Source organism: Cricetulus griseus, chromosome 2 (genome assembly GCF_003668045.3).
Source record: "Cricetulus griseus strain 17A/GY chromosome 2, alternate assembly CriGri-PICRH-1.0, whole genome shotgun sequence".
Classification (NCBI taxonomy): Eukaryota; Metazoa; Chordata; class Mammalia; order Rodentia; family Cricetidae; genus Cricetulus; species Cricetulus griseus.
The window spans coordinates 172,938,470-172,964,651 of record NC_048595.1 but is presented as its reverse complement, the minus strand read 5'-3'; the positions used below and the strand labels follow the sequence as shown (position 1 = coordinate 172,964,651).

The 26,182-nt window shown below is 42.9% G+C and overlaps 1 long non-coding RNA gene across 2 annotated transcripts; it reads right to left on the bottom strand.

Moving 5' to 3' along the window:
* Nucleotides 1-519: 519 nt before the first annotated feature.
* On the bottom strand, nt 520-25,840 carry LOC103164142. 2 transcript variants are annotated; one of them, XR_003482785.2, is made up of 3 exons: nt 25,493-25,840; nt 22,828-22,992; nt 520-915 (listed from the first exon to the last, which is right to left on the bottom strand). It is a non-coding gene; the product is annotated as an uncharacterized LOC103164142 (long non-coding RNA). The 2 variants fall into 2 exon arrangements; XR_003482784.2 differs by lacking the exon at nt 520-915 and adding an exon at nt 1,422-1,837.
* Nucleotides 25,841-26,182: the final 342 nt, after the last annotated feature.

Below are 26,182 nucleotides of genomic sequence, written 5' to 3'. Positions count from 1 at the left end.
GGACATGAGGGAGCAGAAAGGTTGAGTCAGGTGAAGAATAGAAGAAAGGATATGTGATAGGTAGGGTTTTAGTTGGGGTGATAGGGGAGGAAGGGAGGGAGAAGGGAACTGGGATTTTCATGTAATTCAATCTTGTTTGTAATTCAAAAAAAAAAAGGTGGTGGGTGCACATGTGTGGCAGAAGACAGCTTTCAGGAGTCAGTTCTCTCCTTCCGCTAGGTAGGACCTGGGGAATGAACTCAGGTTGTAATGTTTGGTGGCAAGTGCCTTTACCCACTGAGCCATCTTGCATGACCTTTTTTTGTTTTTAATTGACAGGTCAATTAAATAGACATAATACAAAATATGTGTATTCAGGGGACACATTGTATGTCTTTTGTTTTTGTTTTTCAAGACAAGGTTTTCTCTGTGTAATAGCCCTAGCTGATCTGGAACTATCTCTGGAGACCAGGCTGGCCTTGAAGTCACAGAGATCCATCTGTCTCTGCCTCCCAAGTGCTGGGATTAAAGGTGTGCACCATCACCACCCGTCAGTATGTCTTGATCTATGGATACACTGCATCTATGTATATAGTCCCACATTGCAGGAAGACCCAATCAAGCTAGTTAGTTTATCCAACCCCCACCAATACTTTGTTCTTGTCTGTTTCCAACATCATAAAATGCTATTATCTGATAAGGAATGTCTCCCAAAATGTGTATTATTACACCAGGTGAATGTCTCCCAAAATGTGTATTATTACACCAGGTATGCAACATTTTAGAAATGAATGTAGGAGGCTGCAGAGATGGCTTAGCAATAAAGAGCACTTACTGCTCTTGCAGAAGACGTGTTCAGTTCCCAGCACCCGTGTAGGTAACTCCAGCTCCAGCTCTTCTTGCTTCCTAGGCAACCTCACTCAAGAGCACATTATCCTGCACAAATATACAAATACAGTTAAATTTTTTCACATAAAATAAAATAAATTTAAAGACATTTTGAAGGCTTTAAGGAAAATGTAAAATTTCTTCACAAACTAGAACACTTTTAGTATTAGGTAAGAAACAACCCTCTTAAAATTCAAAGCTCCAAAGTCAGTCAATAAATATTTTCTCCCTCAGTTCCTCTACTTTCCCAGATAAAGAGACTGCTATCCACACCCAAACTATATACTACTGTTATAAGACCTTCAGATGAAAGTTTTTTGTTTTTTGTGTTTTTGTTTTGTTTTGGTTTGGTTTTTGGTTTTTCGAGACAGGGTTTCTCTGTGTAGCTTTGGAACCTATCCTGGCACTTGCTCTGGAGACCAGGCTGGCCTCGAACTCACAGAGATCCTCCTGCCTCTGCCTCACGAGTGCTGGGATTAAAGGCGTGCGCCACCAATGCCCAGTCGGATGAAAGTATTTTGTATCAAGCATATAGTTATTAATCATGTGCCATTTTTGCTTTTTTTATTAATTTATTTTTACATTCCAATCCCAGTCTTATATACCATTTTACAGTTAATGTATTTATACATTTATTGTTAACACAATTCTATCTAATGTACTGGTTCCCTTTGTACTAAAGAAGTAGTCTTAGATCCAGAAATTCACAACAAATGATAGGAAAAGTGTACCAGTTATGTTTATGATGTATGACAGTACATGTCAAAACTGGATAGAATTTATTAATAAAATATCTTGTGTGGTTATTGCTTTATACGGTTTCCTAAACTCTTGACCCTCTTTCATTTTGATGATATTGAATTCAGATGCAGGTTCCTCCAGGCCTTCTCAAACATCTGGTCCTGCTGTCCACGCTTGGGTAGTGTTGGGAAGAATTTATGGGTTGGAGAAGTAACCTTCCTCACGGTACCTGAAAGCGAATGCATAGTAGAAAGAACCCATGGGGGGAAACTGACACAGAGCAAATTAGCAATGTCATATATTCTTAGAGCTCTGAAGTCGTCTTAAGAATAAATTATGAGTCATTGATGTATAGACAATGAGAAAATCAGTTAGACATCTCTCCTCCCCTTGAAACACACATGTCAGTTCTGGCTTTTGTTGAGTGGAATGCTGTACTGTATATCTGTTTTCTTTTATTGCAGAGTAGTTGGTGCAAAGTGACCTCCTTTCTAGCTATGTGGGGAGCCGGAGTAACTCCTATTCCCTTTAGCCTCCTTCTCCTTGCCAGTGGCAAGGAGAAGCAGTTATTAGCAGAAATAAGAATGGAATGAGTGAAAGCAAGTGGTCCTTGCTTTGTGTTCTCTGCGTTGCATCGTCTTCCCTCCTGCTGCTCACCTTCTTGAGGCACATCGGTTACATTCACAGGTAACCTCGAAGCAACCAAAAGCTCCAGCTCTTAGCTCATGTTTGACAGCCTACAAACACTACTGAAATGCCTGCTGTGAACCCTGTATTAAATTCAATGAAGCTTTAGAAAACTTCTAATCAGACATCCTGCCCTGCAGTGGAGGTTGGGAAGGGATACAAAAAGAGAAAGAATACACTGTATCTCCTGGCCATAGAACCAGAGTACTGGTTGACCGGTTGGTAGCAGATAAATGTGGTGGCACACATGTTTAAACCCAAGACTCAGGAGCTGAGACAGAAGGATTTCTAGTTAAAGGACAGCAGGGGCTATATACCAAGACCCTGCCTAAAAAAAAAAAAAAAATTGGCGCTGGGGACATAGATTAGTAGGTGCTTGCCTTGCACAGAAGGCCATGGGCTCAGTGCCTAGAACTGCAAAGTACAAAGAGATAGAAAATAATTTGGGACACTTTCCTTTGAGAATGTGGCTGTTACTGGGTTGCCCAGTCCCCGGTGGATGGCCCCACACCCATAAAAGGAGCACTAATTGAAACCAGTATGTTGTGAATAACAATAAAAAATGAGGACGTGACATTGGGAGACAGATGGGGGAATACCAAGGAGAATTGGGGGAGGTAGTAGAGGGATAGGATTGAAATGTATTATTTAAGTGTATGAATTTCCAATAAAAATAAAAATGTTATTTTGTATTTAAGAAAGATGGCTTAGTACTTAGCAGATATAGTTTTCATTTATTTATGAGGAAAGCTAATAATTATGCCCAGTCTTCATAGAGTGACTACAAAATAATCAAGAACACCTGGCCACTGTGACTACTGCCATGATTGCTCTTGCCTAATGAGAAAGAGAGAGAGAGAGAGAGAGAGAGAGAGAGAGAGAGAGATTGCAAGATTGTGCCTGGGGCCAGCCTTATATAACAAAGTGAGACACCAATTCCTTTCTCCTCCAAACAGTGAACAAATGATGGAGTTTTCAGTCGTCTTCCTCTGGCCTCCCAGCAAATTCCACTTGTTGTGCCCTATTCTACGCATTGGTGCTTTGTGAGTGTGTCAGTAGCCATAGCAGCCCAAAGATCTCTCTTGCTCACACTTTAAGAACTCCTTCTGACCCTAAGAGAGACATACATGGTCCCCTGGAGAAGGGGAAAGGGTCAAGATCTCCTGAGCAAATTGGGAGCATGGGAAGAGGGGGGGAGCTAGGAGAATGAGAAGGGGAGAAAAGGAGGGGTGAGGAAGACATGAGCAAGCAGAAAGATTGAGTCAGGGGAAGAATAGAAGATAAAGAATGGAGATACCATAATAGAGGGAGACCTTTTAGGGTTACAGAGAAATCAGGCACTAGGGAAATGTCTGGAGAGCTACAAAGATGACACCAGCCAACAATCTAAGCAACAGAGGAGAGGCTACCTTAAATGCCCTCCCCTGATAATGAGATTGATGACTGACTTATATACCACCGGATAGCCCTCATCCAGCAATGGTGGAAGTAGAAGCAGACACCCACAACTACTCAGTGAACTGAACTGGAATCCAGTTGCAGAGAAGGACAAGTGATGAGCAAAGGGGTACATAGCAGGCTGGTAAAACCCACAGAAACAGCTGACCGGAACATCGGGGAACTCTTGCTCCCCAGACTGATAGCTGGAATACCAGCAAGGGACTGATCCAGACCCCAGGAACATGGGTTTCATTGAGGAAACCTCAGAAATCTACGGGACCTCCTGTAGTAGTTCAGTACTTATCCCTAGTATAGGTGTGGACTTTGGGAGCCCATTCCACATAGAGTGATACTCCTAGAGCCAAAACACATGGGGGTGGGCCTAGGCCCTATCCCAAAGGATATGATAGACTCTGATGACACCCTATAGAAGGCCTCACAATCCAGGGGGAGCAGAAAGGATATGTGATAGATAGGGTCTTAGTTGGGGGAGGTTGTAGGGGAGGAGGGAAGGGAGAGGTGACTGGGATTAACATGTAAAACAATCTTGTTTCTAATTCAAATAAAAAAATTCAAGACTTACTACAAAAAAAAAAAACTCCTTCTGTGAGCTCCCAATGCACACACATGTTCATGTGTGGAGGTTAGTGGACAACTTGGGTAAGTAGAGACTCTCCTACCCCCACATGAGTGTAGTGAGAGTTCTAACAGACACACCTGTGGCGCTGACCATGCCCATTTGGCTGTGGTCACAGGTGCATACATGACCGTGTGGAATTTGGTCTGGGGTCTGGGACCGGCTTGCCCTCTCTTGCGGCTGATCGGGTCACAGGGAACAGCCTGGGAGGATCCTTGGAGCTGGAACCAGCAGCGATCGCCCACCTCTTGTGTAAGTGCATTCTCCCAGAATAAACTTCACTTAACCTATACTGAGTCTAGTGAATCTTGATTCCCACGCAATACATGGTTCCTGAGGATTGACCTCAGGTCACAGGCTTGATGGCAGATGCCTTTATCCACTAAGTCATCTATCTCAACAGCCATTCCCTCATTCTTAATACAATGCCATTCATCGTTTATATAAAGCTTCAACCTTTTGTGAATCAATAAACCCAGAAAAAGGGAGTATCCCAAATGAGGCAGGAAGTAATCCATCCTATCAACTTTGGTTGATTTTGAGTCTATTAAATTAATACACAATCCTACTACATTCTAAATACATAAAAATCCTAATTTCTTTTATTTTATAAAAATTAGTTATTAAATCTTGGGGCTGGAGAAATGGCTCTTAACCCAGTGGTTAAGTGCACTGACTGCTCTTCCAAAGGACCCGTGTTCAGTTCCACACGGCAGCTCACAACTGTCTGTAACTCCAGTTCCAGGGGATCTGACACCTTTACACCAATGCACATAAAATGAAACATAAAATAAAATGATTTTTTAAGTAGTTAGTAAATCTCTTGTGGTTTTGACAATGATGTTTGGAAGTTCTTCCACCATTTGTTCCTGGGGCCTCCCCATTAAAGTCTCCTTTGTGGGGCTTATTAGCTGCCTCCTCTGAACTCTCCTTTTCTGTGTTCTTATCTATTTGCTTCTGACATGCACTTTCTGGTCTTAATTATCAGTCCTTTCACTGCTGGAATGTTAACACTTGGGAGATCATTTTAAAGCTATTTGGAAGAAAAAATACAACCTTTCATATTTCTTATTGTTCATAATCATTTTAGAGACCAAACAAATCCAGGTCATCAGAGAAATATCTGCTGCTCTCTGTACATCAGCACTTATAGTGAGGAGGATACAGTGGTTTCTGGTCCTTCCATTAAAGCCCCCTTAAAACATACCAGCAGTGCTGTGGAGTAACTCTTTGATAGTGACATGGGATGTATGTGGAAGCCCAATTCCAGCTAGGTCCGCTCTAGAAGAGCCATAACCCATCTGTGACATCCATGTTACAGTTCTGCTCAAATGTGTCTGGTTTGTTTGTTTGTTTGTTTGTTTGTTTGTTTGTTTGTTTGTGACGGGGGTTTTTCTATGTAACAACTCTGGCTGTCCTGGAACTCTCTCTGTAGGTCAAACTGGTCTGGAACTCACAGGGATCTGCCTGCCTTTGCCTTCTGAGTGTTGGAATTAAAGGCGTGTACTGCCACCATCCAGCTTGTGTTGATTTTTGACTCAATACTTTCCAAAAGATTTGAAGTAGCTCCAAAGTATAGCCTTTCTTAAATGAAAAAGAAAACCTGTCAGGAAGTTTAGTGTTTGATACTGGAGCTGACAATAGATATCTTGTCTTGGGCTAGCCAACTAAGTACCAGAGGTTAGTCTCAAGTCTGCAGAGCTGAGCCTTGCTGGTCTCTGTTCCTGTGATAGTCAGAACTTGAGGGGGAGCAGGGAGCAACATTCCTACAAGCCTTAAAGAGAACTTTAAGGTTTTCTTTTTCATTTAAGAAAGGCTATTCTTTGGAGCTACTTCAAATCTTTTGGAAACTATTGAGTCAAAAATCAACACAAGCTGGATGGTGGCAGTACACACCTTTAATTCCAACACTCAGGAGGCAAAGGCAGTGGTAGTGGTATCTTGAAGTGGTATCTTCAGGATGCTCTGATCACACCCAAGAGAGAGAGCCAACACCTCCTCTTCCTTATAAGGGGTCACGTCTGCACACCTGAAGCCATGCCAAGTCCACTGATGGAACAAGATACCTCTACACTATGTGATGCAGCCTATGTGCTGAGTTCAGCAGTGAAGAAGCCTCCCCTTGACCAGGTCAGAACTCAGAATCAGTGTCTTTATGCTGAACTGGAAAACACTCAGTACCAAGGAGCATGTAAGAGCATGTTGGCCAAAAGCATTTTAATCATCATTCTTCTGGGTTTAATAGGAAATATTTGTGCTGACCCAGGCTAAGTCCAAATATCTTCTGTGATTTCAAAAGCTGTCTTAGAGCTCAAATATAGTGGTCAAAACCTGCACTAGCTCTTGCCTTAACTACCAAACCTGTCATAGATCCTGGTATAGCAGTCACAGGTTCTCCAGGAGCTGACTTCTGCCATCAAACACCATTATAGAATCCACTGTAATTATAAAAACCTGTCAGGGTACTGCTTCCCCCATCAAAACCTGCCATAGAACCTGGTATACAAGTCAAAAATTTTCACGAGGCCCATTGTAGGTATCAAAAGCTACCATAGAACTCATTGTAACCATCACAAACTGTCATAAAGCCCCATGAAGCCCTTAAAAACTGCCATAGATCCCATTGTTGCTACAAGACTGTCATAGAAACCAACATAGCCATCAATTGATGTCATAGACACCACTATAGCAATCAAAAGCTTCCATAGAGTTCACTGTCTGAGAGACTGATATACTTGTCAATTCTGTCATAGAAGAAATGATAGCCATTAAAAGCGTTCATGGAGCCCACCATATTCATCAAAAGCTATCAAAGCTGGTTGTAGCTATCATACAGCCCACTGTAGCCATCAAAGGATATCATATATGTCACTGTAGTTTTCCAAAGCTGTCATATAGCACACTATAACTATCAGAGGCTGTCATGGAATCCACTGTAGCAGTTAAAGGCTATCACAAAGCTACCACAGTTGTCAAAATCTGTTATAGGGCCCACTGTGGTCATCAAAGGATGTCATAGCCCGCTGTCATTTTCCAAAGATATCTTAGAGCTCACTGTAGTAGTAAAAAGCCAGCATCAAGCCTACTTTATTTTTCTAAACCTGTCATAGATCCCACTCTAGCTATCAAAACATGTCATAGAGCTGGTATAATAATCAAAACTTTTTGTGGGGTTCACTGTAACTTTCAAATGCTATTATAGAGCCCACTGAAGCCATCAAGTCTTTCATAGAGTGTACTCTAGCAACCAAAAGCTTTCATTGAGCCTACTCTAGCCAGCAAAACTACTATCATTCTCACATAGATCCCACATGGACCTCAGTGGTGCAGCACTTGCTTAGCGTTATCATCAAGGCCCTGGGTTCAACCCCCAGTACTGTGACAAAAAAAAAAAGATACACAAAATATAAATCATTTAATACTTTCCCATATTGCTTGCTACATAGAGGTAGAATAAATTTAAATTTTAAAATATTCCTGGGACTGGAAAAGATCTCAGCAAATGAAGGTAACTTTGTCATGAAAGCCTTGTGGCCTGAGTTCAGTTTTTAGAACCCACTTAAGGTGACAAGAGAGAACAAACTCCACAGAGCTGTCAACTCCACAAAGTTGCCCTCCACATTGCACTGTGGCATGTGCACACACACACACATCATGCTCTCTCTCTCTCTCTCTCTCTCTCTCTCTCTCTCTCTCTCTCTCTCTCTCTCTCCCTGCTTTCCCCTCCCTCTCCCTCACCCTCACCCTCTCCCCCACCCCTGGTACAAGGTTTCACTAGGTAACCCTGACCAGCCTGAAAAATCACTGTTTTTATTTTTTTTGGGGGGGGGGGTTTCAAGATAGGGTTTCTCTGTGTAGCTTTGGAGGCTGTCCTGGAACTCACCCTGTAGACCAGGCTGGCTTTGAACTCACAGAGATCCGCCTGCCTCTGCCTCCCAGTAATGGAATTAAAAGTGCATGCCATCTCTCCAGCTGCTGCTTTGATTCTTCATATAGCTATTTGTGCCTCCTGATTACACACATCTCTACCTGCTCATTGACCTTTTTTACAAATCCTTCCCCTGTACTTTCCTTTGGTTCTTAATGAAGTTTTTCTGGTTTTTTATTTGTTTGTTTGTTTGTTTTCACGTGAGAATCTCAAATCAGTCAGTTCCTTGCTTCAGCATAGGTGTATGGTGTCAGAGACACAACGGCCTCTACTTTTTCTTTTAAGAAAGAAGGGAGGGAAGGAGGGAAAGAAGGAGGAAGGGAGTGAGGGGGGGAGGAAGAGAGAGAGAGGGGCAGGGGAGGGAGGGAGGGAGAAGAAACACAGGTTTGAAAGGAAATGCTACATTTCCACCTCTAGACTAGTTTCCCATTTCTTTCTAGCTGAGCTCTTGGCTTCTAAGGACCTTGAACTCATTTTTTTTTTTGACTTGGCCCTTTGTTTTTGGCTGGTTCTATCTTCATGGATTCCTGAATATAGTAAAAAGCAAAACAACTAAGAGTTGAGTCCTGAATGTGAGTGTCCCAAGAGAGGTGCCTCCAGCTTGCAGACTCCTAGCCTAGCTATCTACATAAAAGTCTCCAAACCTCTCATGCCTGAAGTCCGTTCACTGATGTCTTCCCCTCCCCGCCTTGCTATATTCTTGGCAGAGCCTGTGACAATGTCTGCTTCTCCAGAGAACAACAAGACTGAGGACATTGTGTTCCATTTGTATGACATGATGTATATTTATTTCCCAAAGGCAAATCCTCCATCTCCAAGGAATAAAGAGATGGTACCTCGAAAGCATTCCATCTGGCTGGCTGAAGGACACTGGCAGTCAGCTGAAACTCGGAGCTGGCTCTGAACCCACAACATGCTCCTAGGATTGTGAGTTGGATAAACCCTTGTTCCTTTGCAGCTTTTGCCTCTCTCACTTTATTCTAAAAGAGGTAAAGAAAGGTGTTAACAGTTGTGTTGACCCACATATCATCCTGCCAAACTTGAGGTCCACACAAGCAGCATTTATAACTGGCAAGTCTTTCTGTTTTTTATGTGTGTGAGTATTACACCTGCACATATGTCTGTGCATGACATCGAGTCTGCTCCTCGAGAGGCTAGAAGAGAACATCAGAGTCCCTGAACTATGATTGTGAGCCACCCCATATGTTCTGGAAATCAAACCCAGACTCCCTGAAAGAGCAATAAATGGTCTTAGCCACTAAGCCATCTGTCTTAGTTAGGGTTTCTATTGCTTTGAGGAAACACCATGACCATGACAACTCTTGTAAAGGAAGGCATTTAATTGGGGTGGCAGTTCAGAGGTTTAGTCCATTATCATCATGGCGGGAAGCAAGGCAGCATGCAGGCAGACATGGTGCTAGAGAAGGAGCTGAGAGTTCTTACATCTTGACTCACAGGCAACAGGAAATGGTCTGTCTCACTGAGCATGGCTTGAGCATATATGAGACCTCAAAGCCTGCCTCCAGTTACACTCTTCTTCCATAAGACCACACCCATTCCAACAAGGCCACATCTCCTAATAGTGACACTCCCTTTGGGGGCCTTTTTTTTTCACATCACTACACCATCTCTCTAGCCCCTAGCTGCATGTCTTAGTGTGCAAAACAGCAGCTAGTGCTCCTGCCCTCCACTGCTTAACCTGCAGGCCTAACTGCTGGGGTACCTGTCTTTCTATGGAAGCCCTGTTGTCCTTACCATCTCAGCTCTTCTTCCATGGCTTTGTGTGTTTCTTTTTCTACCTCACTTCTCAGGCTCCTTTAATTGATAAAAATGTAAAAATGAAAACAGAGGCACGTTTCTGTTGTAGAACAATCTTTTTTCACAATATGTATATGTATTACTATCATTGGTTAATAAAGAGCTGACTTGCTGATAGATAGGCAAGGGTTTTTCTTTTTCTTTTTTTTCTTTTTTTGCAAGAGGGAAATTTATTTTCATATCATATATCAGTTAACAAGAAACATATTCCTGAATGAGAATAGAGTTTTTATTATTAAACTTTATTATTATTTAGGAGACATTAGAGCAAGACAATCAATGGTCAGCAACAATTGCATTATAGCTCTTGTGGGATATTAGAAAAGCCTTCTGTTAAGAGGCCTTGGAGTGACTACTGCACAGTGGCTATCGGTATCACGTGAATTTCAGTAGTGTGCCATCACATAGAAAGAAGCTGTGTGGTAACTGACTTGACCATGGGCTACCTAAGACAGGCTTGCTCTGCATGCTGTTTCTGAGACAAACAAGAAAGTTTGGAATCCTGGGTCCTACTTTACCTGGAAGCCAGTATCTTCAGCAGTGGCAGCCTCATCAAAAGTCTGACAATATAGCAAGAGCAGGATTTCACCCTTCCCTTTTAGGTTCATCACTTGTCCCTGGTCCCCTTGCTTGTGAAGGACACATTAGAAGGCTAGATGCTAAAATGATGATGTGTCAGCTATGAAGAGAGGACTGAGCTAGTTGAGATTTTGGGGGCCAGAGGAATGCTGGGAAGAGGAACGGCAGAGTCTCCAGAGTCAGGAGGATTCTCAGAGAGAAGCAAGATGATCTTACCATATTGAAAAAAGTACCACCATGTGACAGAGTATAAATAAGAAATATGGGTTAATTTAAAATTAAGAGCTAGTTAGTAATAAGCCTGAGCTATGGGCCAAGCATTTATAATTAATATTAAGTCTCTGTGTACTTATTTGGGAGCTGACTAGCAAGACAGGAAAACTCCACCTACATGCCTTTATATTCCATGTGTAATTACTAAAAATTACATAGTGTGAAATCATGTTGTCCCAGCCATGTTACCTTTTTACAGGTGAAGTATAGTTATGCAAACATTTTCATTTGTAGGTAGAAAATATGAATCAAGAACATGGGAGATGGCTGCAGGAGGATAAGAAGAAGCTCAAGGTCATCCTCAGCTCTCTAATGAGTTGAGGCCAGCTTAAGCTAAAGAGACCCTAACTCGGGGCTGGAGAGATGGCTCAGAAGTTAAGAGCACTGGATGCTCTTCCAGAGGTCCTGAGTTCAATTCCCAGCAACCACGTGGTGGCTCACACCATCTGCAATAGTGCCCTCCTCTGGCATGCAAGCATACATGCAGACAGAAAACTGTGTACATAATAAATAAATAAATCTTTAAAAACAAAAACTTTACAAAAAAGAGGCCCTATCTCAAACAACAACAATAAACAAATGAAAAGTAAGCAGCATCACAACAGATGAATCAGACTGCTTACACTGGTAATGACCTGATATTGCTTGTCCATTCACTTAGTTGTTTGTAGTTGTTGAGTTTGTTCTTGTTTTTTGTTTGTTTGTTTCTGTCTAATTCTCAAGCTGTGGCTCACAGAAGGAGTCTAGGCAATGGAAATAGTTGTTCTTATCCACGAGTAGTGGAGTGGTCCTCTTCTTCTGTCTTCTCCCTCTCAGCCCACAGCCCCCCCATCAGATGCCCACCCCCATCCTACTTCCCATGCACTGTCAGCTGCCCATGCTGGTTTTCCTTGTTAGCTTTCAGCAGCAGTAGAGAGTCAGTCCTGTTTGTTCTGCCCAGCATTGCAGCTTATGTCCCTCTAGCTAGCACTCATGTCCCTATTACCTATCTGCTCTCATAATTCAGGCATTGTTCCCAGGGTAAAGCCAGCCCTTGCACAAAGGGAGTGGCTAGCTTTCCTTGAAGCCAGCACTGACAGCCTGTCCTAGGCCTATGGTCACCAGGCAAGGGCTCAACCCAACCACCTAATGCTTCTGGATGTTTCTTTTGTGCTTCACTTTCTCAGCCATTGCTTACAGTTGTTCCCATTAACGTGCCCTCACAAGATACTTCTTCAATACCCCCTCTTCTACAAAAGCTCTGTGACACCCCCCCCTTTTTATGACTCCTACCTCCCCCTCTGCCTTGTGGGACCCCCTTCTCAATCCCTCCCTAGGTGCTCTTCCAACATCACTGTTACTAAAACCATCTGTGCTAGCTCCCTGCCTTTCTCTGGTGTCAAGGAACCATTAGCCCTTGTGTTAACTCTTATGATTTACCCTCAGGTCTACCTATAAAAACTTGAGGAACTCGAGTGACTACTAGCCATAGCCACAAACAGCCTTGAGTCTCTTCAATGACAGACAACCTCCCTAGCAGGAGTTGTACTCCAAAACAGAAAGGCCCTAGATTTAATAACTGCTGGACATGGGGAGACTTGCATAGTATTAGGAGATGCTATGTTTTATTCTGAAGCTTGCTCCCTGTCTTACACAATTTCTCCAATGACAGATTAACACCATTGCTAGAATAACCACCACCAAGTTATGGTCCACTGTCAGACCCTGGACCCCTCCAATACAGGTTATAAGGCTCTCAAATCCTATGATGACACCGCTCCATCATGAAATAAAACAGGGGGAGATGTTAGAGAACCCTACATTTAAGGTTGCAATCCACCATGTCTGGATAGCTCTTTGAGTTCAATGCAAAATGGAGGACTCCCTCTCTCAGTAGGACTCCCCTTTCCTGACTAAGCTTATTTGGAGAGTGTCTCTAAGCTCAGGTGCCTGACCTTATTCAGAGTATGACTCTGCACAGAGCACCTGCCAGCCCAGCGCTGTATGACTCAGCACACAAATCCTGCTCTTTCCTCCCACTCATATGATAATTATATGCGGACCAATCAGCCCTTCCCACCCATAACCCTAAGAACCCTTATATACCTGGAACAATAAAATGAGCCCTCTCTCTGAAGCTGATTTCCCAAAGTTCTTTCTGTCACGCTCACAGCTGACCAAACCCTGCTCACCACTTCTGCTACTTTGCCTTCAATATGTACTAGAAACCTTAGCTAGAGCAATAAGACAACTGAAAGAGATCAAGGGAATCCAAATAGGAAGAAAAGTCAAACTGTCCTTTTTGCAGATAATATGATTGTATACATAAGTGAACTTAAATATATCACCATGAAGCTGGACGGTGGTTGCGCATGCCTTTAATCCCAGCACTTGGGAGGCAGAGGCAGGCAGATCTCTGTGAGTTCAAGGCCAGCCTGGTCTACAAGAGCTAGTTCCAGGACAGCCTCCAAAGCCCTATCTCGGGGAGAGAGAAAGAAAGAAAGAAAGAAAGAAAGAAAGAAAGAAAGAAAGAAAGAAAGGAAGGAAGGAAGGAAGGAAGGAAGAAAGGAAATATTACTCAGCCACTGAAAGAATGAAATCTGCAGGTGAATGGATGGAACTAGAAAAAAAATCATCCTGAGTGAGGTAAAGCAGACCCATAATAACAAATATGGTATGTGTTCACTTATATGTGGGTGTTCGCTCTTTGATAACTATGCTACAATCTATCTGTATAACCACAGAAATTAGGTGTAGAGTAAGGGAATAGGAACAAGGGATGAATGTACCCAGGAAAGGGAAATAGAATAGATAAGTACTCATAGATCCATGTCTTGTTCAGCCAGCATCAGAGAAGCTACCTCCTGCAGTTTTGAGAACAACTACAGAGACCCACAGTTGGACTTGTTCAAGAAATTAACTTGACTGTGTGGCTGGAATATGAACTGTGCCTGCAGAGGCTCAGGTGACTGAAGACTGACCCCCAGCTGAGGCACGTTTTTGAGATCATGTTGACTCCCCAGGTCTGTGACCTAACCAGCAGAAATGGGCCACCACAAGCAGACTTTGAGTTGCGATCTTTTTCTGTTTCAACCAGAGCTCTCTGCTTCCTGATCCACCAAGAAATGAACAAAAGGCACTGCAAACTCTCACCACCATAAACCAAGCTGATCTTGCCACCATGCCCTCCCTGGAATTATGGGTGGTAACCTCTGGGACTGTGAATCAAAAGAAAGCCCTCCTCTCTTAAGTATCTTCTGTCTCAGCAACAAGAAAATTAATACAATCATTAATAATGAAATATGACAAAATTTTAGTAATATAATAGTAATAAAAGTTATGTGTATAGGATGCCTCCCTCATAATAGCCTGATTCTTCATTGCAGTATAATATCTGCAGACCATAAGTGACCACATACAGGATAACAATGGATAAGAGTGGGGCTCCTATAACTGTCAAAAAGAATGCTACTGTATGTTTTGATGGCTTTGTTGGTCACAGGTCAGGACACTGCCCAGCAGACCAGTCAGGCTGACGTCACTGACATGTGTCCATCACTATGACAAAACAGTTTAATCTCAGCATGATGGATTTGAACCTAGTAGAAAAGGATCATGGTCAAATAATTTCCTTTTGGGGACCCACAAATGGAAATCTTAAGTACATGTTTAGTGAAAAACAGAAGTTCAGTGCTAAAACCTTTAAGTGGGCTTCATGTCTGTCAACTTTATTCATGCCACCAAAGATCCTGCCATGTGTATTGTCAGTGTTTCATTTCTGGTTGTGATGCTAAAATACCCTGACAAACACAACTTAGAAGAGAAAGGGTCCATTCCAGGTCACAATCCCAGGGTATGCTTCATCATAGCAGGGAAATTACAGCATTAAGAGCTTGAGAGAACTGATTGTTGTACATCCACAGTCAAAAGCAAGTGGAGCGCAATGAATTAATGTATACACATGGTGGTCAGCTCATCTTTTGTATTCAGTCTAGGGCCCAATCCTTGACGTGGTGACACCCACATTCAGGGTGGGTCTTCCCACATCAGTCAACCCAGGTAAGAAAATCCCCCACAGGAGTGCCTACTAGGCCAACCCAATCAAGAGAATTCCTCATTGACACTTCTCTCCACATGATTCTACATTGTGTCAGGTTGACAAAACTCACAATCCCAAGAACTCCACATCATACTCCCAGAGGGGACAAGAAACGGTCACTTCCTCAAGGGTCTCAAATGTTAACTACATCGATGCTTTCTTAAAAGTCCTTCATGCTGCACACCACTGACCCATGTGGATGTGCTGTTAAGGGTCTTAACATGAGTACCACCTGCAATGTCACGAAGCCACACAGGCCCCTACATGTGTGAACTTGGATTCGTGAGCATGTGAGCACACACACACACACACACACACACACACACACACACACACACACACACACACAGAGTGACTGATCCTTACAAGAAAAAAAGGAAAACTTCTGTCCTTTCATGGAATTTTCTCTCCTGGTTTTGATTAACTGAGAAGAATCAGACAAAGTTTTGATAAAAGGCAGAAGGCAGAGCACACAGAATCATGCTGTTCTGGCCAAGGAATGGCCTCAATTTAAGAACACAAGATAAGAAACAGGAAATGAAAAGAGAGAATAGAAAAATCTTTCCCAACTGTAAGGTGTATTAGCAGTCAGTACCCTTGTGAAGAGTGTTTCTCTTTAAACATCAGGAAATAGATTCTGGGTGATTTTCTGACCAGTTCAGTAATTTTACCTTTTTGTGGTGTATGGCCAAGAGTCACATGAATTGGAACAAAATCTAATGAGTTCCATTTTCCCCAGTGATATCAAGTGGTTCTCTCCTTATTTCTTTCTTCTTAAATTAACAGAGGGAATACCTGAATCACCATAGAACATAATTTGCAAATTACCTACTTTCACCTCTACATCTATGCACTCCACAGGCATTTATTTTAGAATGCATGTTATTATCTTAAATGACTGGAACACACTTTTGTATTTCTATTTGCTTTCCCTATGAGGGTATAATAATATAGGGGCAAGGCAGAGAAGTGTGATTATTGGTTAGTATCTACTTAAAATAGAAGAGTGTACACCTGTAATCCAAGGATTTGGGAAGCAGAAGCAGGAAGATCAAGAGTTCAAGGTCATCCTTGGCTATAAAATGTGCTAAAGGCCAGCTGAGACTACATAAAACCCTGCCTCAAAACAAAACAAAAATAGAAGAATATCTAGGTAACAAAATTCCACTGTGATTCCCTGTTTCATTTTAAGTCAGGTGATTTGTAGTCTTGATTTCCCTAGCACAGTTGTAGCCCTTTGGTGCCTCTTAGTACTAGTATAACGCACAAGCAGTTTTCACATGTGATTTCAACTGAGGAAATCCAGATCAGTGTCAGGAGGAGACACATCTTCATCCTTATCCTCAGATTTGTCCCACATGTAAGAGTGTTTGCACAGTTCCCAACAGGAAGGCTGCGGAAGAGACTCCTGATCCTTCTGCTCCATTCGGGAAAAGCAGCGATGTGAGCTGGAGAGATGGCTTAGCTGTTGAAGACTAGGCTCACAACCAGAAATATGAGAGCAGTGATTTACCAGCCCCAAATTTGAGAAGGAACTGAGCATGCTCAGCCTTTCTGTTTTGTTTTTTGAAACAGGATTTCTCTGTAGTTTTGGAGCCTGTCCTGGAACCCTCTCTGTAGACCAAGCTGGCCTCGAACTTAAAACAATCCTCCTGCCTTTGCCTCCTAAGTGCTGGGATTAAATGTGTGGACCCTCCAGGCAATGATGGTGCACACCTTTAATCCCAGAACTCGGGAGGCAGAGGCAGGAGGATCTCTGTGAGTTCCAGGCCAGCCTGGTCTACAGAGTGAGTTCCAGGATAGCCTCCAAAGCTACAGAGAAACCCTGTCTCGGAAAAACAAATAAATGTGTCGACCACCACCAGCCTGCAGCTCTGCTCTTTCTGTGTGTCTCTTTCAGATGCAATGGCCAACACACAGAGCACTCTCTGGTCTGTTTGTCAGCACACTGAGCCTGTGGCTAATTGGTTTAAGGGTAGCTTATCAGTAAAACCACTGGTCAGATGGTACATTCTCCCATAGGCTTAATCAGCATTTGCTAACATTTTGGTCTTCACTTGCTCATCTTTCTTGTTTCTTACTTGTTTCACAAGCTGGGCAAATGCATTTGTTGAACTCTCAAACCCTAATATCTCTGTTTGGGCTCAGAAACTGGAACCAGGCCTGGAATATCACAGTAAAACCTGGAGCCTGATGTTTGTAGCCCAAAAGAACTAACAACGAAAGTCCTTCCACCTGCCTTTAGCTACAGTGCACTAATGGGGAATGTACTGTGTATGTTTATCTTATTGATTGTTAAATAAAATACTGTTTGGCCAATGAGACAGCAAGTTAGATGGGACTAGGAGTCAAAGAGGATTCTGGGAAATGTAGTAGATAAGTGGTGATCCAGGCAGGAAGTGACATAGCAAGGAGACTCATATTTAAGCGAAGGAGAAACAGGAAGGGCCCTTTTTTCCCTTTGCCTCCTCCAGCGCAGGATGTGATCCACTGGCAAGGGAGGACGCCAACAAGGCGTCTGATAAGATAAGTCTCATATATAGATTTATGATAATTAAAACTGAGCTAGCAGATGAGAAGTCCTAGTCATTGGCCAAGCAGCTTTGAACCTAATACAAGTTTCTGTGTATTCATTTGGGCCTAACTCGGGCGGGCTGCTGGCGTAAAGCTCACACGTGGTGGTGGGGTTCAAGCGGCTTTTGGCAGAAAGATTTATCGTAACAGTGCACAGCTTGAACTAGCATTCCAGGCAGCTAGGGAAAGAATAGTTCATTTTAAAAGTTTAAGAAGTGGAGAATGAATGGGGTGGGAAAGGGCAAGACAGGCAGTGGTGGCCCATGCCTTTAATTCCAGAATGCCGAAGGCAGAGGTATGTGGATCTCCTAGTCTGAGGCCAGCCTGGTCTACAAAGTGAGTTCCACGACAAACAGAGCTACACAGAGAAACTCTGTCTCAAAAACAGAGAGCTGGAAAGATGGTTCAGTGGTTAGGAACACTAGCTGCTCTTCCAGAGGACCTGTGTTCAGTTTCCAGCACCCACATGGCAGCTAACAACTGTAACTCTAAGATCTGACACCCTCACACAGACATATGTGCCGGCTCATAAAATAAAACAAATATTAAAAAAAAATAAGACCTTAGTCCATTCATGGCCACAGAGCTCATGTGACCTAATCACCTCTTATCTGCCACCAACTCCCAGGACTGTGGAACTGAGTATGAAGTTTCCAACATCATTCTGAGAGAAGACATTTTGCCAAGAAAGTTCATTACGGTTTGATATGGACCTTATAGTGTGGTGACATTTATACCATGATTTGTCTGCACACAGGAGCCCAGAGTTTTCATCTGTGTTAATTATCAGGAGTATGAATTGACAAGTCTTAGGGTTATTGTTGCTGTGGTGAAACACCATGGCACTTCCACATCCACGGTTCATCAATGAAGGCAGTCAGGACAGGAATTCAAGCAGGGCAGAAACCTGGAAGCAGGAGCTGATGCAGGTGCCATAGAGGGGAGATGCTTATTATTAACTTGCTCCCTATGGCTTGCTGAGCCTGCTTTCTTATAGAACCCAGGACCACCAGCTCAAAGATGGCACCACCCACAATAGAATGGGCCCTCTCCCATCAATCGCTAATTAAGAAAATATCTTACTCAGTGGTGGTGGCGCACACCTTTAATCCCAGCACTAGGGAGGCAGAAGCAGGCAGATCGATGAGTTTGAGGCCAGCCTGGTCTACAAAGTGAGTTCCAGGTGAGCCAAGGCTGTTACACAAAGAAACCCTGTCTTGAAAAAAAAGAAAGGAAAGAAGGAAGGAAGGAAGGAAGGAAGGAAGGAAGGAAGGAAGAAAGAAAGAAAGAAAGAAAGAAAGAAAGAAAGAAAGAAAGAAAGAAAGAAAGAAAATGCCTTACAAGCTTGCCTACAGCCTGATCTTACTTTCTCAGTGGAGCTTCTTCCCTCTTCTCAGATGGCTCTGGCCTGTGTCCCATTGACATAAAATTAGCCATCACACAAGATAAATATCTGAAGCCTCATATTCTGGTCAGCATCATCAGAAAACAAAGCTCTTATTTTAATATCCATTTGTTTGTCTTGGTTGAGTTCAAGCTCAGAAGCAGAAAAAAGGGGGAGATATTTGTTGTTGAGTGTCTTCCCTTCTTAATAATCCAAACACCCCAACAGGATAAAGTATCTACTGTCAGCTGTGGTGGCTCACACGTGTATACCCAGCATTTGGGAAATGGAGGCAGGAGGATCATAAATTCAGGGTCATCCTTGGCCACACAACTAGTTCGCTCAAGGCCATCCTGGACTCCATGAGACCCCGTCATTTAAGGAAAAAAAAAATGTTCACAGCAAGTTGCAAAGCCTCTCCCATCACAGGGTTTCTCCTCATATTCCAGGCTTCTCTGTTCCCTTACTACTTAGGAGGATGGTTACGAATGAGAGAAAAAGGCATCATATAAATAGGATAGGGCTTCCTGTAGGTTCTGGTGCTGTTTGTCAGGTTGGGCACATTCATGAAACCTGAGGAAGTGGCACCGGCCAGACACTACTCTGTGTGAAAAGCTGTCATTATAAAGAACATTGATAATAGCACCTTAGACCACCCGTGCAGTCACACTCAGGTGGCTGTAATTGACTGCTATCCCTGAAATATGACAGCTGCCAAAAGCAAAAAGAACATCTGTCAAAAGGTCAAATATCAAGTCTTTTGCAACAGATTATAACTATAGTCACCTCATTCTTACAAGATGCCTTCTGAGTGTCCCCTTGATAAAACTGTCGTCAGTAAAGATAAGCTCAGAGACTGTGGTCTTAAACACAGGGCCTGATGCAAAGGCAAGGTTAACTTCCCAGACAGAAGCAAGAGAGGCTGTAAAGAGAGATCCTTCCAGAAACCAGGTTCAGAAAAAGAAGGGAGAGTGAGTGACACCTGACTTTAATCCCAGCACTCAGGAGGCAGAGGCAGGTGCACCAGAGGCAGCAGGATCTCTCCGAGATCAAGGTCAGCCTGAGCCTGGACCACACAGCAAGTTCCAGGTCAATGGAGGCCACATAGTGAGACCCTGTCTCAAAATTAAGTAAAAAACAGATAGATGAATAAATAAATAAATAAATAAATAAATAAATAAATAAACATAAGTTCAAACTCCGTGAATAAAGGAGTTATCAAGAAAAGGACAACACAGAAAGAGAACATTTTCCATAAAAAAAATAATAAAGTGCACAAAGACACTAAGAGAATGCTTCATTCATGAAACATCCTGCTTCCATCTCCCAAATGTTGGGATTACAGGTGTGAAAGAAGCAGAGACTAATGTTCTTGCAAATTAAAATTATTGTGGCAAAACTGAAAACCACAATAACAGGATTGGAAGGGAGATTGAGGAAATTGCGCAGAAAAAAAAAAAAAGGTTGCAAACTGAAGACGTGGGGTAAAGTAGAGAAGATGGAAAGTTTAAATTAGCATGAGTGGCTCAACATCCTCACAATAGGAAAAAGAGTATACCAGGAAAAGAAAACATGGAGAGATAGGTGTAAAAGAAAAAACTCAAAGGGCTGGAGAGAAGGTTCAGTAGTCAAAAGCACTTCCAGCTCTTCTAGGGGTCTCCAATTATGTTCCCAACACTGCTGCAACTCTAGCTCCAGAGGATCTCATGCCCTTTTTGGCCTCTGTGGCCCCTGCATACATATGACATAGAAACACACACACACACACACCAAAAACTTTTTCAAAGGAAACAATTCAAGGAAATTCTGCATAACTGAAGCACATCAATTTGTAGTCCAGAAGAACCTACTAGATGACTAAGCCATCTTTTTAAATTCACACAAACAAATCACTATGAACTTTTAAAACATAAGTTCAAAAGCAAGACCCCCAAAAGTGTGTAGAAAGCCAACAGATGCCTTCATAAAAACCCCAGAAGTGAACAGAAACTAGAATCATTATTTCAAAATGTGATTCTATGCCACCCAGGCTGGCCTTAAACCTACAAGCTTCCTGCTTCAGCTGAGATCATAGATGTCCATCACTATACCTGACTCTTTTATAATTTATTTATTTCTATTATATCTGCACTGTTGTTTTGCCTGCATGTATATCTGTGTGAGGGGGTCAGATCTTAGAGTAGTTCACTGTCATGTGGTTGCTGGGAATTGAACCCAGGTCCTCTGGAAGAACAGTCAGTCCCCTTAGCAACTGAACCATCTCTTCAGCCCCCGTACCTGACATAATTTTTTAACATAATTTTATACACGGAGTGTTTTTAAATATTTATCCTCCTACCGTCATTTCTTAGGAATCCACTGGAATATGAAATGAGTTAGATAACTAAACTAACCAAGAAGGATGACATGGGGCTGGGCATGATGGCACAGGCCTGGAATTGTAGCACTGGGGAGGTGGATAAGGAGTCCAGTGGCATCCTTGGCTACATGACCCAGAATCAAAGAAAAAGGAGAAGGAGAAGGACGAGCAGAGAGGAATGGAAGAGGAGGAGAAGGAAAATGACTTTGACGACAAGGCTGTGGGATCCAGGGAATGAGATGAACCAGGAGAGAAAATTCCAGAGTGGCAGCCAGAGGATATCCCAGGGCTGTAGCTTTATAGCAGGCCTTGAGAGCCACCAACACACTCAGGAGAAAGACTCCAGAAGAGACCTTTCAAAAAGAAAAACAGAAAGGCTTGAGAGATGTGTTTGAAATCCTAAAACGTTTATTCTGCTGCCTGAGATGATGAGGGTAGATTAATGATGCAAAGACCACTAAGCAAATGGGAAAAAGAAAATGTCTATTATCTCTAAGCAAAACAGAAAATTGTTCACCCCTCATCTGTACACATGAATATCAATTTCGCCAAGACCTGTGACAGATTTACAGTGGTCAGAAAGAGGACAGAGTGGGAGAAGAAAGACTAAAGAGAAGAAACAGTTTCAGCAAAGCATCTTCTGAGTAAAGAAGTCATGAGAGAATATTTAAAACATGACATTTAAATTAGTATAAGAATGTACAGATGTACAGATGGAGAATATGGAAATAGAGACCAGGAAAAATAACTGAAGTATTTAGGTGAAAATGCTTTTATCTAAAGACTGAAAATCCTGGCGGTGGAGGAGCGAGGCAGAGAAAAGCTAATTTTCATGTTGAGCAATGTATAATTACTTGACAGTTTGTGTGTGTGTGTGTGTGTGTGTGTGTGTGTGTGTGTGTGTGTGCAGGCTCACATTTGATGTGTTCTATTTTGCTTTGTTTTGAAACAGGGTCTCACTTTGTATCCCTAGCTGGTCCGGAACTTGCCCGACAGACCAAGCTGTTCTCAAGTTCACAGAGATCCAACCTCCTGACTGCTGGGATTAAAAGCATGTCATGATCCACCTCTTGATCCACCTGGATGTGAAGAAGCAGATACATGCTTCTGCTGCCATCAAAGAAAGCTATGCTGCTGCTGTGTCGTCCTTGCCACAAATGTCCATACCTTCAAACATTGAGCCCAAACAAATTCCTCTTCCCTTAGTTAATTCATATGTTTGATCACAACTACAAGAAGGGTAAGTAATTCAGCTGGTAACCCCTCTCATTAATTGGAGGGAAAAGGAATATTCTACAATATCAGCTAATAAATTGGAGGAAGGATAAAATTAGAAAATTGTCATTTGCAGCCTCCTGTATTGTTCATGCAAAGATGAACTGCAGACAAGGCCACCAGATGAAAGCCTACTAGAGGACCAGCTATTCCTACAGATCCCAAAAACCACTCATGTATTACTTACCATGTAGTCAGAGAAACTGCATCTTGCCTTGGAGGTATTTGGTGGTCATTGTCTTAGGAAAGGAATCAAACTCGGCATGAACGCTTGGACCTCCCGATGTGATGTAGTAAGAACCAAGCAAGAATACCAGTGCAGATTTCTTGGCATGGCTGTTTCCACTGTAATCTAACCATAAGGAAGCAATCAGACCATTCAGACTATGGGACACTCTACAAGACCAATTGGCCTGAATCCTTAGAAGAAGAAAAAAAAAGTCAAAGTCTTGAAAGATGATAGAAAGTTGAAAGAATGGCTGAAAAAGACTCTAGGGACTGACGATACCCGTGCAAATAACTGAAAATGGATTTTGGAATAGAAAATGGGCTAGCTCTACAAAATCATTTGAGGAAACGTGTGGGTATTTGCATATGGACTGTACACTAGCTGATGTTATGGAACTAATATTCAGTTCATTAAGAGTAATGTCCATATGTTTATGCTAGAGACTGCTCATCCCCAGGGGAGTGTTGGCTGATACACCTAGAAGCAAAACTATGATAACTAATTATTTTTCCAATATTTCTACCCAAAATAAGGCAGGGTGTGTATGTGTGTGTGTGTGTGTGTGTGTGTGTGTGTGTGTGTGTGTGTGTGTGTAGGGGAGCAAGCAATAAAAAGAAGAACCTCACTAAATAAATGCAGGATTGTTTTGCCTGCTGAGGAAACAGATGACGTGTATCCATGAACTCTATGCTGTTGGCTTTTCTAAATGGAATATAGCTTTAAATGGTCCCAGAAGGTCATAAACTAAAGCCACCTGAACACAAGGTTGTCTAAGAGGGAGGACACCAGAATTATCTGAATCCCAATCTTCTCTTGGAAAGCCATGATTGCTGTAATTATTTACACCCCCAAATCCCGGCACTGCAAATAGTTGGACAGATTGCCAACCAGTGCCCCAACTGTTTCTTCTCTTCCAAGATACTTTTCCCTGAGCACCCAAACAAACCCCAAAATCCCTGCACCTTTGGGAGAGAGGGAGAATTCGGGTTTTTTAAGAGTTGAGTGAGAACTCAGATCCCAGAAGCAAACAGGAACCAGAATCATCTTTCTGGTGTCCTTTAGTAAGAACTCCAACTGTAGGAGGCTGCCACCAAAATGACCAGGTGATGAGTAGGTCCCAGAAGCCAGAAGGAAACACAGAGGCTCTGTCCATGGACATCAAAACTCACAGACACTTGCAGGGCAGTGGTGGTGCACTCCTTTAATCCCAGCACTCAGGAGGCAGAGGCAGGCGGATCTCTGTGAGTTCAAGGCCAATCTGGTCTACAGAGTGAGTTCCAGGACATCCAAGACTACACAGAGAAATCCTGTCTGGGGGGGCGGGGGAGGGACCTCACAGACACACAGAGCCGCTTAAGGTTATGCTATGTAAGAGGGCCTGGAAGGCCTCAGGCAGCTTTCAACCCCATCAAAGCCACATTAATAGCCCAGAGGACACAGTTTCTGGTGAAAGGGGAGGGAACAGGTTGCTTTGCCATTCAGAGATGATGCTTCCCATTCAACAAGCTAATGATTCACCAAGCCAATGGCAACCAGATGCTCCTTACTGGCACAGTACAGAAAGAAGAACTGGGCTTGCCACAGGAAAGGAATGTGTTTCTGGGAAGGGTGCTGGCAGCGGGTTGAACTGGACCAGAAGAGCTCACATGTCTGGAGAACCATCCTTTCAATGTGTGGACCAACTTGATTACACATACATTTAAAGCATCTCCAAATGTCCATGTTGTGGTGACATGTGCCTGTGTTCCCAACACTGGGGAAGCTGAGACAGAAAGGTTGTGAGTTCAAGGCTTTCATAGTCAACATAGTGTGACTTCTCCAAAACAAAATAAAAAGCTAACATTATGGTGAGACATGCCAAAGGGAGTAGGGACAGAGGGATCATGAATCTGAGACCAGTTTGAACTGAACTTGGCTACAGCTGTAGCTCGGTTGGTAGAGTGCTTGCCTGGCATTCGTAAAACCCTAGGTTCAATCCCCAGTACAATGTAAAAACCAAACACAGTGGACAGGGTATGGTGGTACACAAGCCTTCCATCCCATCATTAATGCTCTAGAGGCAGAGGCAGGTGGATCTCTGTGAGTTTGAAGCAAGCCGGGTCTATATAACAAGTTATAGCCAAGTTTACATGGTGAGACCCTGTCCCAAAAACAATCAACAAAAAAGCCATGGTGATCCAGGCCTATAACCCCAATAGTCAGGAAGAAGTCTCATAAGCAAACAGCTTCCTTGAAATCAAAAAGGATGATGCAACAGCCCAGGTGGTAGACAGCCATTGACATCTCAGATCTGGTCATCACCCTCTGCCTTAACTCTTTTGCCCTCTAACCTCTTTATCTCCTTGTTTTGCTTGCTTTTGTAGTACTGGGGATCAGTGAGCCACCCCCACCCCTCCCACCACCCTTGCTTTCTGTTTCTTCTCCTAAGGGAGCATCTCTGGTTCTAACATAGTTGATATGTGAGAATGAAAGAAAATTGTGACCATGAAAAACTGCTACAGAGACTAGATTATGTTCATAGAAGACTTTGATCTGGGACAATCCCAGAGTCAAAGCTTTTGACTTTCAATTAACAGCTGGAGAAAGATACAAAAATATGCTCATCACATGGAAACACACTCACCTCATTCCAAAAAGCTCAGCAGTTGACTTCTGGTGTCAATTATTTGTGTTCGCTTCTCACTTCGTTTCATCTGGTTTCCCCCCATTCCCTTGCACTCAGCTCTGTCCTTTAAGCTAGGCTGTCACGTATGACAGTCGCAGCTTTTCCAAAGGGCACGTGTGTGTCGTCATCCACTCCATCCTGGCTAGATCCTTTCCCTTTGCAATTTTTTTTACCAAGTTGGGGGCTGGAGCTGGGGGTAGAGGTGGGGGGGGTCTAAAAAGCAAATGATTTTTCTAAGCACATGCTCATTCTGGCATTTTTAAGCAAATCTGCGGCGGGGGCGAGGGGTGTAAATGCATTTTGAGGCTTCCAGATCATCAGGAAGGTTAGCCCAGGCACCGAAGCTTTTTCTTTTCTTTCTCTTGGACCCACAGCGCCATCTTTAGGTATTTCAGTTAATAACACGTAGCGCTGGAGAGTAGACGCGTGAAATTGTCGCAGAATACTATGAATGCTATTGTTGAAAACAGCCCGGTAAAGCCAGCCTTCCGTTCAGTGATTTACCCTACTGGAGAGTGGATATGGAATCTCCCATGAGCCACTGGGTGACTCCATAAGGAAAAATCTTATAGTGCCCACCAGAGCAGACAGAAACCCAAGGACAGCCCAGGGACTCTGGGTGGCAAAACACAGGGCTAGTTGATCTCT